Source organism: Neolamprologus brichardi, chromosome 3 (genome assembly GCF_056152115.1).
Source record: "Neolamprologus brichardi isolate AB-2024 chromosome 3, ASM5615211v1, whole genome shotgun sequence".
Lineage (NCBI taxonomy): Eukaryota > Metazoa > Chordata > Actinopteri > Cichliformes > Cichlidae > Neolamprologus > Neolamprologus brichardi.
Window position 1 is genome coordinate 50,493,043 of NC_142106.1, and position 13,470 is coordinate 50,506,512.

Consider the following 13,470-nt stretch of genomic DNA (forward strand, 5'->3'; position numbering starts at 1 on the left):
TTGGTGGAGGGTTCCATACAGGTGGGTATACAAGCTGGACCGCACTCTATATACTCTGCGTTAGGAGGACAGGGGTCTGGATAGAAAGAATAAGATGGAAAATAAAAGGGAGCATGAATGAAAGAACTTCTGGACTTCTGGAATGAAGTATTAATGGAAATATCTGATAAAACTAGTCTTACTTGGTGGTTTAGATGTAGTTTGTTCAGGAGTTGGTGGTTTGGGTGTTGTTGTTTTGGGTGTAGTTTGTTCAGGAGTTGGTGGTTTGGGTGTTGTTGTTTTGGGTGTAGTTGGAGCAGCAGTTGGTGGTTTAGGTGTACTAGGTTGACCTATAAATGAAACAGATATAGTTTCTCATGTAAACACCGACACAACTGATCCATATTTCTGAAGGTTCTGAATGTGCAAGAAGGCAAATTAAATGTTTTGGGTTGATTTCTCACCTGTGCAGGTCATGATACAAACAGCATCGATAGCAATATCTGTCTCAGGCGTTTCTCCATAGGTACCCACAATTGCAAACTGAAATGCATATAAATGTGCATATGATGTGAAGCCTGTGCACACACAGGAATACACACATAAAGAGACTTGTGGTGTTCTACTATTTACCTTAATAGCATTATTTCCCAGAAAGCGGACGTTTGCCGGCTTCCAGCCTTGTCCCTGGTTCCCCGTCACAGTGAAGAGAGCAGGTCCGAGGGTTTCATCTGGTAAAGAGAAAAACAATTCAAAAAAGGATTTTCCTCTTTTTTAGCTTTTGCTCAAACATTCTTCTATTATGATAGTGCACCCTTTTTTTCTTTTACCTGTGGTGATCGTGTGGACACTGATCTGCATAGTAGTACTAGTGCCATACAGGTAGTAGTGGAAGGTAAGCTCGAGACATGCAGAGGAGGAGGGAGTTGTTAAAGGACTTGTGATCTGAGCACTGGCTCCAGGTATAGTGTCGTAAGAATCCAACAACAGATAGGATCCAACTACATGTGTAAGGGTTAAAAGCATACAAATAACAATACAAATAATATTATTACTAGTAGTAGTAATAACTGTAAATTATTAGTAGAATTGTTATTATATTTCTGATTTATTGTCAGTTAGTGCTTAATCAGGCCAGAAAGCAGCGTTCTATGTTTTGCAAATATTGCAAGAGGAAAACAGAGCCAGTCTTGGTAAAACATTCACTTCCATTTAGACCTCACAAAGAAAAATCACTTACAACCAGGTTTTGAAAAGTCATCATCAGGTCCAGTGCCTCCAGTGTCAGTTCCTCCTGTCCACTGAATGAAGCCAACCACATTGGGATCCTCAGTTTGAGTCATCCATCCACAGAGGTCATCGAAAGTGTCAAAATCACAGCCAAAAATACAAGCTGTGGACAAAACATTTATATATCAGCTCAAAATGTGATTGTGTGTGTGTGTGTGTGTGTGTCTTTATGTGCATGTGCGTGAACTCACAGGGACATGCTCCTTCAGTGATGACGATGTTGTCCAAAGCTGAATCACAAGAAGAAGATAAGCCTCTCTGAGCCTCAAAGATGATCTGTAGACATGCAAAGAAAGTATCACCCTACACAATAAAAACTAGAGATTTATATACATAATAATTCAATTTATTCAATGTATTTAATTCAATTTTTATTTATATAGCGCCGAATCACAACAAATGTCGCCTCAAGGCGCTTCATAGATATACACAGTAACATAAAGAAAGAGTTTTTCTTCAATAAGGCCTTGATCTCCATCTAAGCGGTAGGAGCAGAAACAAACGGGGGTGGGGGGTAAAAGACTTAAGGGTTTATTTTCTTTTATTCCAGATACCCAAGTAATCCAATTCAATTCAATTCAGTTTATTTATACAGCGCCAAATCACAACAACAGTCGCCTCAAGGCGCTTTTATATTGTAAGGCTACAATAATACATACAGAGAAAAACCCAACAATCATATGACCACCTATGAGCAGCACTTTTGGTGACAGTGGGAAGGAAAAACTCCCTTTTACAGGAAGAAACCTCCGGCAGAACCAGGCTCAGGGAGGGGCGGGGCCATCTGCACCATTTGCTAGTAATTTTAATTAATTTATAATAAATAACAATCATATTTTAACAGTAATTTTTAAAGCTATAGTCAGTTTATCTAAACATCATTTTCTGATCAAAATGAAAATTGCTCTGATGCTTTTAGAGATGGAAGGAAACATTTGCAAGTGAGATTAGTTGCCCAATAAAAGTCTGGCGGGCAAGTGAACAAAAAGTTTTTATGTCAGCTCAACCTCAACATAAACAGTACAAGTGTCAGTGAGGAATGACTTTTTGTGCTTCATCAGTTTTTCAGCACATTGATGTTTGGGCCCTGAAAATATTTTTACAGTGAACTTTTAGGAAGCAGTCTTAGTCTTTTAAAAAGGCTGAAAATCATGTCTACACGTGACAAAGTGGACGAGTTGGCCAAACAATAAAATGTGAAACATGATAAGAATCATTCCACTCCTCCAGAAATAGACACACAGAGGAAACCGCCGCTGTGTGCACAGTGCTTAAATGATAAGCACTGTGCAAAAAATGTAAGAAACAGTACAGCTGTTACTTTAACCCTTTAAAGCCTGAATCATGAAATCATTGCCAGAAAATGTAAATTTTTTGAAAATAGTGTTTATTTAACCTCCTTTTGTTTAAGTTTTTAAAAAATAAATCACATTTCAATTTCTATATATGACATTTAATTTGTATTTGCTTATCTGTTTTTTTTAATTGCTAAAAAAGGTATTGTGCAATTGATTTAGGTTTTTCAGGGGGAAAATTCACACTGATGATGTGGAAGTGCCAAAAACTGTATGTATCAAATATGATACACTAGACGTTAAGCAACTCCTTAAGAATACTGTGTGGGTGTGACAGCCCGAAACTTTATGAACATGTTTTAAAGAGCAGAGCGTTATCATGGGCCTGTCCTCAGGTTTGTCTCAACCTCAGCACATATCTGTCTGTTCTTGTCTCATTCAGCATTTTGAATGATTGTTTTACAGCTGTTGTTGCAATTACAAAGACATAAAAGCAGCTGTAAAATAATCTTTACGTGTGTTGACTATTATTACGTTTGACTATCTGTTTTGTAATAGCATGGAGTTGCTTGTGGATCTTTACAAAAACATGTGTTTCCAGGAGTTTCCAAGTATTTTGTACACAGTTCTTTGTACTTTGTGCCTAAATAACATTTCAACGTTTTAAATGCTAAATATTGCTAATTGTGTGTATTCATTTGGCATGTAGAAAAATTGTTCTCAATTATCAGCGACAAAATGAAACTTTAAATTAGTTCCTTAATAAAAAAAAAAGGATTTCTATATTTGCAAAGCTGTTCAAAGCAGCTTCCTTCACCTTATTAATGTCACTTACTAATGTCTGATGAGAGTTTAGTGTCTGAATGACTTCACTTCATAGCTAAAGTCCCAAGCTCCTGTTGCTACTGTTGATGCTGTTTAAAGTTGTTAAAGTGATCTGGTAACACTCACCGTAATGCTTTGGCTGCTCGCTTTCGATACGGTAACAGAGCCGGTCAACCAGGTTGGACTCTGGATTCCAGTCCTCTTCCACACCTCTTCCTCACTACTGGGTAATTTTGCCAGAATTCTCAAATTATTGACATTGTCAGTCCCGTACATGTAGTAGTTGAACTGAACACAGATCTCAGAGGCTGATGAGGTGATGGGAGGGCTCAGCAAGCGAGCTTTCTGTCCATTAGACACATTGTCACCCTCGTGATAGATGTAGTATCCCTCTGCAGAAAGAAGGACACAGACGAAACATGTTTATTTGTTTACACCCTTGAACTCTTAATTAATCCCATTCAGTACGGAATAAACGTGTTTTTAATAAAGCATGCAAACCTCCATCAGGGTAGTCTCCACTGGGACCAGTGCCAGTTGTGGGAGTTGGACCTTTGTGCCGGGTCCAGTCACTGTTGTCTGTGTTATCCTGGATGAAATCGCAGAATGGGCCACTGTCTTGGTTAAAGTCGCATGACGTCACCACTACGGCTGTAGAAACACATTACAGACAGAACACAAGGCCAAACATGTTCATAAAGAATTCTCTGTGATAGAGTAGTTCAAGTGTTTAAATGCAAACAAGCATCTGTTTATTAGTGTCAGGTTTCAAGCTATGCCTAATCATTACTGACAGTTAACACCCCAGTAACAGACATTAAACTGATCCTACAATGAGAGACAACTGTTTATTTTTCTGTACATGTTTAGGCCGGACATTATTATCATTACTTAAGATAAGGAGCTGTAAAGAGTTAAGGTTCAAATCCAACACAGGGACTGTGTTGGATACAGTGTTGCAGTAATGTCACATCTCTGTGATAGTATGTTACCCATAAGTGCACTTTATGTGCTAAAAAACCAACATACCATCGTCTGTCTGCTCATTCTGTGCACTGCAAGCAAGAGAAAGGTGCAGGTTAAAGTTTGGTTAAAATTGCGCAGGACATTAAAAAGAAGAAAAAAGACTCAAAGGAACATTGATGGTGGAAGACAGGCCAAAGTGCATAAAGTAAATGTGCTTCAAACAGAATTCTCTGTGTCTCTGTTATTCATGTGGCGGCTTACATCATCAGAGTTAATTAATTAAGTGCAACTACTGCGATACAATTCACCAAATTACAAAAAGCACATGAGCACATGAACATGGATGGGCCGTGACAGTCATTTGTGAAATAGGAAACTCTTCATTTTGTCCATTTAAGAAGCGCTTTATTCATTCCATATTCCAAAGAAGGCCTAGTTATCCAAAGAAACTGAAAGTCAAGTTAAAGGTAGGAATAAATAACTAAATAAATTCCCAATTCTTAACAAAAAAAGGTCCAATAATGACATATATTTGTGATTTAAGCCTTACATTTTTATACATAAGAGTCATAGTGGCATAGTGCTTTTCTAGACTTACTGACCACTTAAAGCAATTATTAAAGAAGGCAGCTATTGACAACAATCAGAAAAGAAGCAACGATTTCTTGCTCGATAAAGTCATAACTTATTAGAAGGATCCAGCTATATGAATAATTAGCAACTTAACTGATTATATGGTTGTTATGCATTAAGAACTCACCTGTACTGTAACTGTCCTGCTCTGGAATCACACATCCACAATAAGAAAATTAAAAACTTTAATATTTCCATGGCTAACTTTGAGATACCAGTGCAAGAAGACAGAGACACAGAGTACAGGACGTTTTATAGGCTGGGGATGAGTCAGGGGCATGCTGGGTGGAAACCAGGATGGATGAATTGAGTAGGTGGTGTGGATGCTGAACTGCTGTATATTGTGTATCAAAACGAGTAAATGAGTAACTGTGAATGATAGGGAGAGGGTGTGTTCCCGTTAGGCGTGACTGGATACGTGTGTGCATGTGTGCCTTTTGACCTCAGGAGTTCACAAGCAGGGTGGGGATGTTCCTCAAACATCGTATTATAAAAAAGAACTTGTACAGTAAGAAATTATCAAGCTTATTGTGTAATAAACATGAAACTTTGATCAGAGGGACACACCCGTTTAGCTTGTAATGTATATTGACAGTGATTCTAGGAAGGCCACTTGCGTTCACATATTTGTTCTTCTTTACCACCAACTTACGGATGGACCGTTAACACGATGTGGACCGACTGCTGTATGGACTCTCAACCAGTAAGCGTCAAGGAATCATGTTGTGAGGACAGCTCATACTGCAGCAAATACGAAACCTCACATCAGCATTTCCTATTCCTTTTCTTTATCTGATATACCTACATTTTATATCTGTGCATCAGCATGAACAGTATACACTACTTCTACATTCAGGTATCTTAGAAAAGTTTCACACCAGAAAAACTAGAACGACCCTGTCTCAGAGTGACACTGAAAAACTAGTTCATGCATTATTATCATCATATCTTAAGGAACTCTTAAAGAACCAAAAGAGCACTTCTCTCTCAGATTTCAGAATTACTTGTTGCTCCTCAGGTATTTAAAAGTAGATAAGGAAGCAAAACCTTCAGTTTTCAGACGCTTTCTGTGAAACAAGCTCCTAGCTTTTCTTCTTTGGCTCTCGGAGGAGGCGGACACACTTTTTCTCCTCTCCCTTATCTTCCCTGCTTATGTCCTTGTCTAGTCTCGTGTTTTTTTTGTATTTTCCCTGGAACACTCTCTCACAGTCTGTTTCTAAACCTAAAAGAGGAATTATGGATCGGATCAACTGGTCCCTAAATGCAATTGACCCCTTTCTCAACGAGAAGTTTGGGCTTGGGTGAGCCTGAGTGCTGAAGATATCAACCTATTCGGAACCATGGTAACGGAGCTGGCTTGGCCCTGACTTATCGAAGAATTAAGGAAGCGGAACCGGCTGTTCAAGCCCCCACAAGGCTGCCCGCTGGGATTGGAATGATGGGAGAGGCGTGAGTTTCTCAAAATGGGCTCATTGAGTCAGCACGGATAAGATCTTGGAGAGGCTACGACTGCTGTGAATACTCAGAATAAGATCTCTGAGTGCAGACTGGATACATCTCGGAAGGGCTAGCCCGGAATAACATCTCTGGGCGCAAATTGGATGACATCTCGGGGAGGCTCACTGCCGTGAGTTCTCAGAAATCGGCTCCTTGAGCACAAGAAATGACAACATCACAGAACGCAAGTATGGCGAAGCTCACGGCTCTCCAACAGGAGATTGAGAGACCAGTGTTGGACTGTAGAACTGCTTTGAAATTCATTTGAGCTGTTCGCACTAAAGTAAAAAGCACCATCACTTATGCGGATACCCCTTTGGCGCCAGCTGCGGTCTCAAGGCCGGAGCTGAACAAAACACCCTGATAACGACTGTGTTTAGTCTGTTCCTTCCCATTCCATGCAAGGCCACCTGGGTTGGCTGGAAGACTGTTTACTTAGTCTGGCAGGGCGAAGGACACTGTCTCAGCTGAACTATGGACACGCACACACATACATATACTGATACTGATAAGCACTCACTGACGCATCACCCTCCCTATCCAACGCCACCTCCAACGCTTACCTCCCCTCTGATGTGGACATTGGGTCAGTCGAAAGATTGCAGCGGTCCCAGTTCAGATGTACACACTGGAACACTTCCCATGTTGCTTGTCTGTGTTTATTGTGCTATGGTGTGTTGATATCTGTGCATTCCTGTATTATCCTTTTGTGTTACACATTTTGATGTTACCTAGCCTGACCTGTCTCCCCAAAGTGATGTTTGTGTATTGTATGTACGGTTGGCAAGGTCTGTCATCTCGGTTGTGGGCAAAAGACCTGCAACTGACAAATAAAGGCTATCTCATCTCATCTCAGTTCAGATTTGAAGACAGACACTCTTTCTGCTTTCACAATTAAGCTCGTAACGTTTTTGCAAAGGTTTATAGGTAGCGGTGGTGACCCTTCACTTTAAAAGCTCTAGAAAAACAGTCCTTTGGCATGGTTGAATAAATAAGTCTTGAAGTTCTGCTGGTTTTTAGTTATGAAAAATTTAATCCCATCCTCCACTGAAATTATTAAGAGTGGACACAACATTAGATGACAACCTAAATGACATTTCTGATATGAAGAATTATCTAATCATCTTTTTGAGAATTTGTGTGGTATCATATCAGAGATCTGAGAGTAGGGAAAAACCAAAGAGAAATTTGTAATAAAACACGTATGAAATAAAATATGATGGTCACACCCAGAAACAATCAACTTAGCAATGACTTTATCTCAACAATTCAGAATACTGGGTCTCATATTTCATGTCAATGACAAGAATTGAACAGAAGAGATTAAACAATAAAGATACAGGACGATGCACAAAATGATACAGGAGCTTGAATGTCATCGAAGATGTCAGCTGATTCTCTCTCATATCAATAATCAACATTATCTTTATCTTATCTTATATCTTGGTCCCCGGACTACTTCCTTGTTTCCTTAGTTCTAAACCCATAAGAACCCAAGGTGATACAGGTGTCACTGTCCCTTTACACACGGAAGAAAGTTCCTGTTAAAGTTTCAACAGGGACTCTCCCATAGTTTTCCTGACAGTGAAAATGGGTTTGGGCTTTTATGACCCACATAGACAAAACATTTTCCTGATATTTCTTGAATAAATTATTAAATAAGATAAATTAAATGAGGCAAATAGCAAACATGCTCAGCAGAATTAGGTATAAAATGTTAAAATTGAGGTAACATCCTTGTTTTAAACTGATTCAGTTCCTACTTGGTTTTTCTGCTGGTTTGATGAATACAGAGCTATCACACTATGCCCTAAAAAGTGTTACATAAGTTTTCTACCTCGCAGTGAATCTTACAAGTAAAGCATTGCATCCATTGTACTGGACAGCATATAAACCTAACTTAATAATAGCTCTGTACATCGTTTTCAAATGAGATCTTTTTCAAATCAACGGACAAGCTTCTATGTTTACTTGTGAACGCATCATGTAGAAAAATAACCTTTAAACACAGATGATCTGTGGATGGTAGCTTGGCTTGAATCATTAAAATATAAAATCATCAACATGAATCAGCTATGGGTGTGCATGAAAGTTCTAGTCTAATAAAGATACTGAGATGTCCTTCAAAGTAAGGACCTTTGTGTTGGTTGCCATTGTGACCATAGTGTGTTTCTCAGGGGTGTGGTTTAAAATCACACACTGCAACCAGAAGTTAAATTTTTTTTTTACACCAAGTAAGAACCAAGTGTTTCACATGAGATCTGGGTGCTGTGGTAGTGAGTCTCCTGTATGCAGAAATATTCTGTTCTAAAGTAGCTTCTGTGGAGCGTGATCTATATGCTTCTTTGGTTAGTTGGTTATTCTAAATAAGCTAGTGTAGATGTGACAATGAATAATTGCCTGTCGGTCTTAAACAAGTGACAAGTTTTAAATACTATACTGCTCAAAAGATTAAAGCAACACTTTGTAATGACAGTATGGCATCAAGTCCGTTCAAGTTCTGGGTTCTTGGTCTGGTCAGTGAAGTAGCAGACAGGGTTGTTAATCAGTTTCAGCTGCTTATGTGTAATTAACAACACATACAGTAGGGTAGCAACAATGAAACACTTTTCCTTTGACATGTGGATGGAGTGCAAAGTGCTCTATATGAGATAAGATGGGCCAACAAAGGGAAGCCAATACAGGAGAAATCTGCTCTCTCTTTCCAGTCCCTGTCAGGACTCTTGCTGCAGCATTTTGGATTAACTAAAGGCTTTTCAGGGAGTTTTTAGTACAGCCTGTTACAGTTTCCCCCAATTGTTTACACACAATTACTTGTACTTCAGACACAATGACTACAACATGTAACTGATCCACCAACCCCCAGAACCAATCCTGCTAAACTACAAGCACAAGTCCTGCTTTACACTCAAATTGCAGTTTTATAACACTTTTTTCAAAACACTACACAGAATTTGTTTGTTTAATCTGTGGTTTGAAGAACATATTCTAGTCAAAAACAACTCCTCGATTCCTCTCAATGTTACTGGACAAGTATCTGGTTTCATACCACATTTCTGAGATATAAGATAAGATAAAATTAACCTTTCACATTTTTAGGGCATATTTACAGCAGAGTACAATTACCTCAGTTTTAACTCAATTTGGAAGGAGAAAATTCTTCTTCTTCTGTCAGTTTGAGCCAGCCCACCATCTGGTGACATCATCCAGTTAGTAAGGTGGGCAGTTTTAGTGTCGGACGAGCGGTGTTAGTCTGGTGGCGATGCACTGATTCCTGTGGGATGTGATGTGTGCGTGAATGATAAAAAATCACACACACACGCCCGTGCGATTACAGCCACAGGAACTGAGCTTTGAGAATAAAGCGCCTCAAACCAAACCTCAAGATCCTTCTTCTTTACTCTGGGACAACTTGGCCTTAAGTGGTGTTCTGGCCAACACACCGGGGTGACCATAGTGCTAAAGAGTGAATCAGTGCCACAACCGTGTCTATTCCTGACATCTCCATTAGAAGTGATATTGCCTCAATCAGAAACATAACTAGTAAGGGTGGGCACATCTTTTTTTCTTTTCCAGAATTCTGATTTTAATCTCAGAATTCTGAGATTAAAGTGTGATACTAAAGTCCGAATTCTGACATTTTTCTCAGAATTCTGGAAAAGGAAAAACAAAACACAACACATGCCCACTTTTTTCCCACTTATTCGACTTATACGACTTACTCACTTATTAGAACAATACCCACCATGTAGTGGCTTAGCTGCGATGGCCGAGTGGTTAAGGCGTTGGACTTGAAATCCAATGGGATCTTCCCGCGCAGGTTCGAACCCTGCTCGCAGCGTGTGATTTCCTTTCACTACTTTTGTTCATAGAAAAATGTAAATTTACTGACTCTATTCTTGAAATCTAAAGATGGTTATCTATGAAATAAAAATACTACGCTATCTAAAACGAAAAAAGACTATGAGTGCATTTGAGTCATTGATTAAATGTCAGTCCGATAGTCTATGTTATACAGATATTAAAAGTACTTCACAATTATTCCAACAATTGGCAGTAAATTATGTGTTTCCATAAAAAGGCACCGCTGGGATTCGAACCCAGGATCTCCTGTTTACTAGACAGGCGCTTTAACCAACTAAGCCACGGCGCCACCTACTCCGAAGCCGTGCTATTTTTGGGTTAAAGATGCATACTTACCCCCAGAAAAACTTGAAACGAAGTATTGTGAAGACCGGACGGACCCAAACATGTGTCAATCCTTAACATATCGCTGAGTCAAGAGGAACTCTAGTAAACATGAGGAGGACTTAGGATAAAGACGTATTCAAACTGAGCCAGGGATGTACGGAGATAGGGTGCAAACCTGGTCACCGACTTCTGGAGAGAGCTAACTAGAACTTGAATTCGCTGAAGGTATTTTTGAGATCGGCTTTAAATGAGTTTTCAACCATTAGTTAGGATACATGGAAGAAAATGGGTGGAAGAGCAATACACGCCTGATATGAAAGAAAATATGTATTTAAAAGTTGTCTATATTAGTCACAATATTATAATGAAATGTATTAAAAGTTGATATAAACTTAATATATTGTTACTTAGTAGCATCGGGGAGAAACAGCAAGTAATTAAGTGGGGCACTGCAGGCAGCCATGCGAGAGCTGCACCCCGATGCGGTCGAGCCCTGCTGAGCACCTTCTAAGCCCACTAGATGGCAATGGAGGATAACAATTGACCAAAATGTCACACTGATGCATATCGTGTGTGGAACTGCAAAGTAAATTTTCATTAAGATTGAAAATTATACCTATTTGCATATTTTCTTTTCCCACTAGGTGGCACTCTAACTACTGCTGACAAATAGCATATCAATCTGTTCAGGGTGGGACTGTCACCATGCCTGTCAAGTTTGATAGAGGCTAGTCAATGAGCTACAGCAATTTCATGCTTCATGGTGAATGATCGAAACTCAGCATGCTGTCATGACCACGCCGTTTCACGAAACCCCAAAGGCTTCTCAGTTTAGCATAATCAAGGTCTTTAGATTCAATATTCAAAGTGTTTATTGTCATATGTACAAGAAGAAAAAGCATTTCTCTGTGCTGCCTTTTTTTGCTGCCTCACACAAATGCCGGATAGGTTAAGGGTGAGCTTAATATGCAAGATGACCTGATGTGCAAAAATCACTGTTAAGATTCGTGCTCTAATAACAGCTACAGAAGTGGAAAGCTGTATACACATTAGAGGAGTATGCTAAGATTCATGAGTTTTTGAGCTTTCCAAGCCCCTCTAAAGCTACTTCCTGCTCCATGGTAACTCGGCATGCCATTCAGTGAAATCTCACAATTTTCACAATGAAGCGTCTGATATGTACCCACACTACATTTCAGGTGGATGGGATCAACATGTGAGAAAAATTCAAACGTGACATTTCCAGTTGCCACTAGGTGGCACTTTAACTTAACAACGGCCATATCAGTGTTATCGCGTTGATTAGACAAGGTCTCTTAGAGTATAGCAATTTTGTGCTTGATGGTAAAACATCGGAATTCGCCATGTCGCCAGTGTCACACCCTTTGACAAAGACTGCTGGTTTACTTGTGGCTCAAAGGGTATTTAAAAGTTGAATGGAAGTTCTATTAGGAAATTTAACAAAACCTGGAAATCATTTCTTTTACTGGTTGACACCATTACTGTACTTCCTGAGAAGTGAACTGAGTGAGGCTACATTATAAAGTTTTTGTTTTGTTCTGTTTTGTTTTTTTTCCTTTTGTTTTGTTTTGTTGTTGGTGGGTTTTTTCTTTTTTTGTTATGCTTGTTATGTGTATGGGTCTTGAGGTATTTTTTATGTGCAGAGACTGGATCTCTGCGGTGTCTTGTCCAGAGATGGGCAGTAACACATTACTTGTACTGTAATCTGATTACTTTTTTCAGGTAACGAGTAAAGTATAGGATTACTATTGCAAAAACGGTAATTAGATTACCGTTACTTTTCCGTAGGAACGCTGCGTTACTGCGTTACTAAAACCGTGATTTTTTTTGCGAGAATGTCTCATGACAGTGACGTAAGCAAGTGTGACGTTCGTGACAACAGCTGTGTGCAGATCAACAATGGATAATATATCGAGTACGGGAGAGAGTATGAGCGTGCAGCGTTTAAAGCGTGGAAGTACTGACCTTACTTTGAGTTTGATTCCATAAAAAGTGAGAAAAACATTAGTGTCCGTTATGCGTGGGAAGAAAACTTTTTACAGTGAAAAAAATCCCTAAACTTCCGAGCAAACACCGGGAGTGCGCTACGACGTAATGGGAAACTCACAGAGAAACTCGCGGATTCTTCCACTGACCGCTGCGGCACACCTGCACCAGGGTAAACCTCCGCCTACCCCACTCCTGCTTTACAGGTGAAAATAGAGCAACAGGACCGCTAGTCTTTGACTTTATTTATGCTGTTTTACTTGCATCTATTTGAAATAGTGAGTGTAAACACAAAAAAATATATATTTTATGTGCTGGAATGTGCAGAAAATAAGTTTAAATATTAAACAAATTTCTTCCAGTCAGAGAATGTTGCATAATTAAAGTTTTGCTTGATGCATAAAGTTAAAAGATTAAAACTAATAAAACAAGTTTTAAAAAGAGACTTTTCCATTTGATTACATTTTGTATGATGGATTATGCAGAAAAAGTAGAATTGGGCTGAAAGATCTATCACTTTATCACCTATTCAGGTTGTAAATCGTGTTTTTAAAAAGTAACTAAGTAACTAATTAACTAAGTTAGTTAAATTACTTTTGAAAATAAGTAATCAGTAAAGTAACGGGATTACTTTTTGGGGGGAAGTAATCGGTAATTAGTTACTGATTACTTTTTTCAAGTAATTTGACCAACACTGGTCTTGTCTAGGGTGGACCTGGAAGGGGGAGAATTTGGGATGGGGGCATGGAGGGTATAATGGACATACAATTGTTCTGAAATCAAAATC

General features: G+C 39.1%; 2 non-coding genes across 2 annotated transcripts; one reads left to right on the top strand and one right to left on the bottom strand.

Moving 5' to 3' along the window:
- Positions 1–10,244: 10,244 nt before the first annotated feature.
- trnas-uga (transfer RNA serine (anticodon UGA)) lies at positions 10,245–10,326 on the top strand. The gene has a single exon. It is a non-coding gene; the product is annotated as a tRNA-Ser (tRNA).
- Positions 10,327–10,564: 238 nt separating this feature from the next.
- Positions 10,565–10,638, bottom strand: trnat-agu (transfer RNA threonine (anticodon AGU)). The gene has a single exon. It is a non-coding gene; the product is annotated as a tRNA-Thr (tRNA).
- Between the last annotated feature and the right edge of the window lie 2,832 nt (positions 10,639–13,470).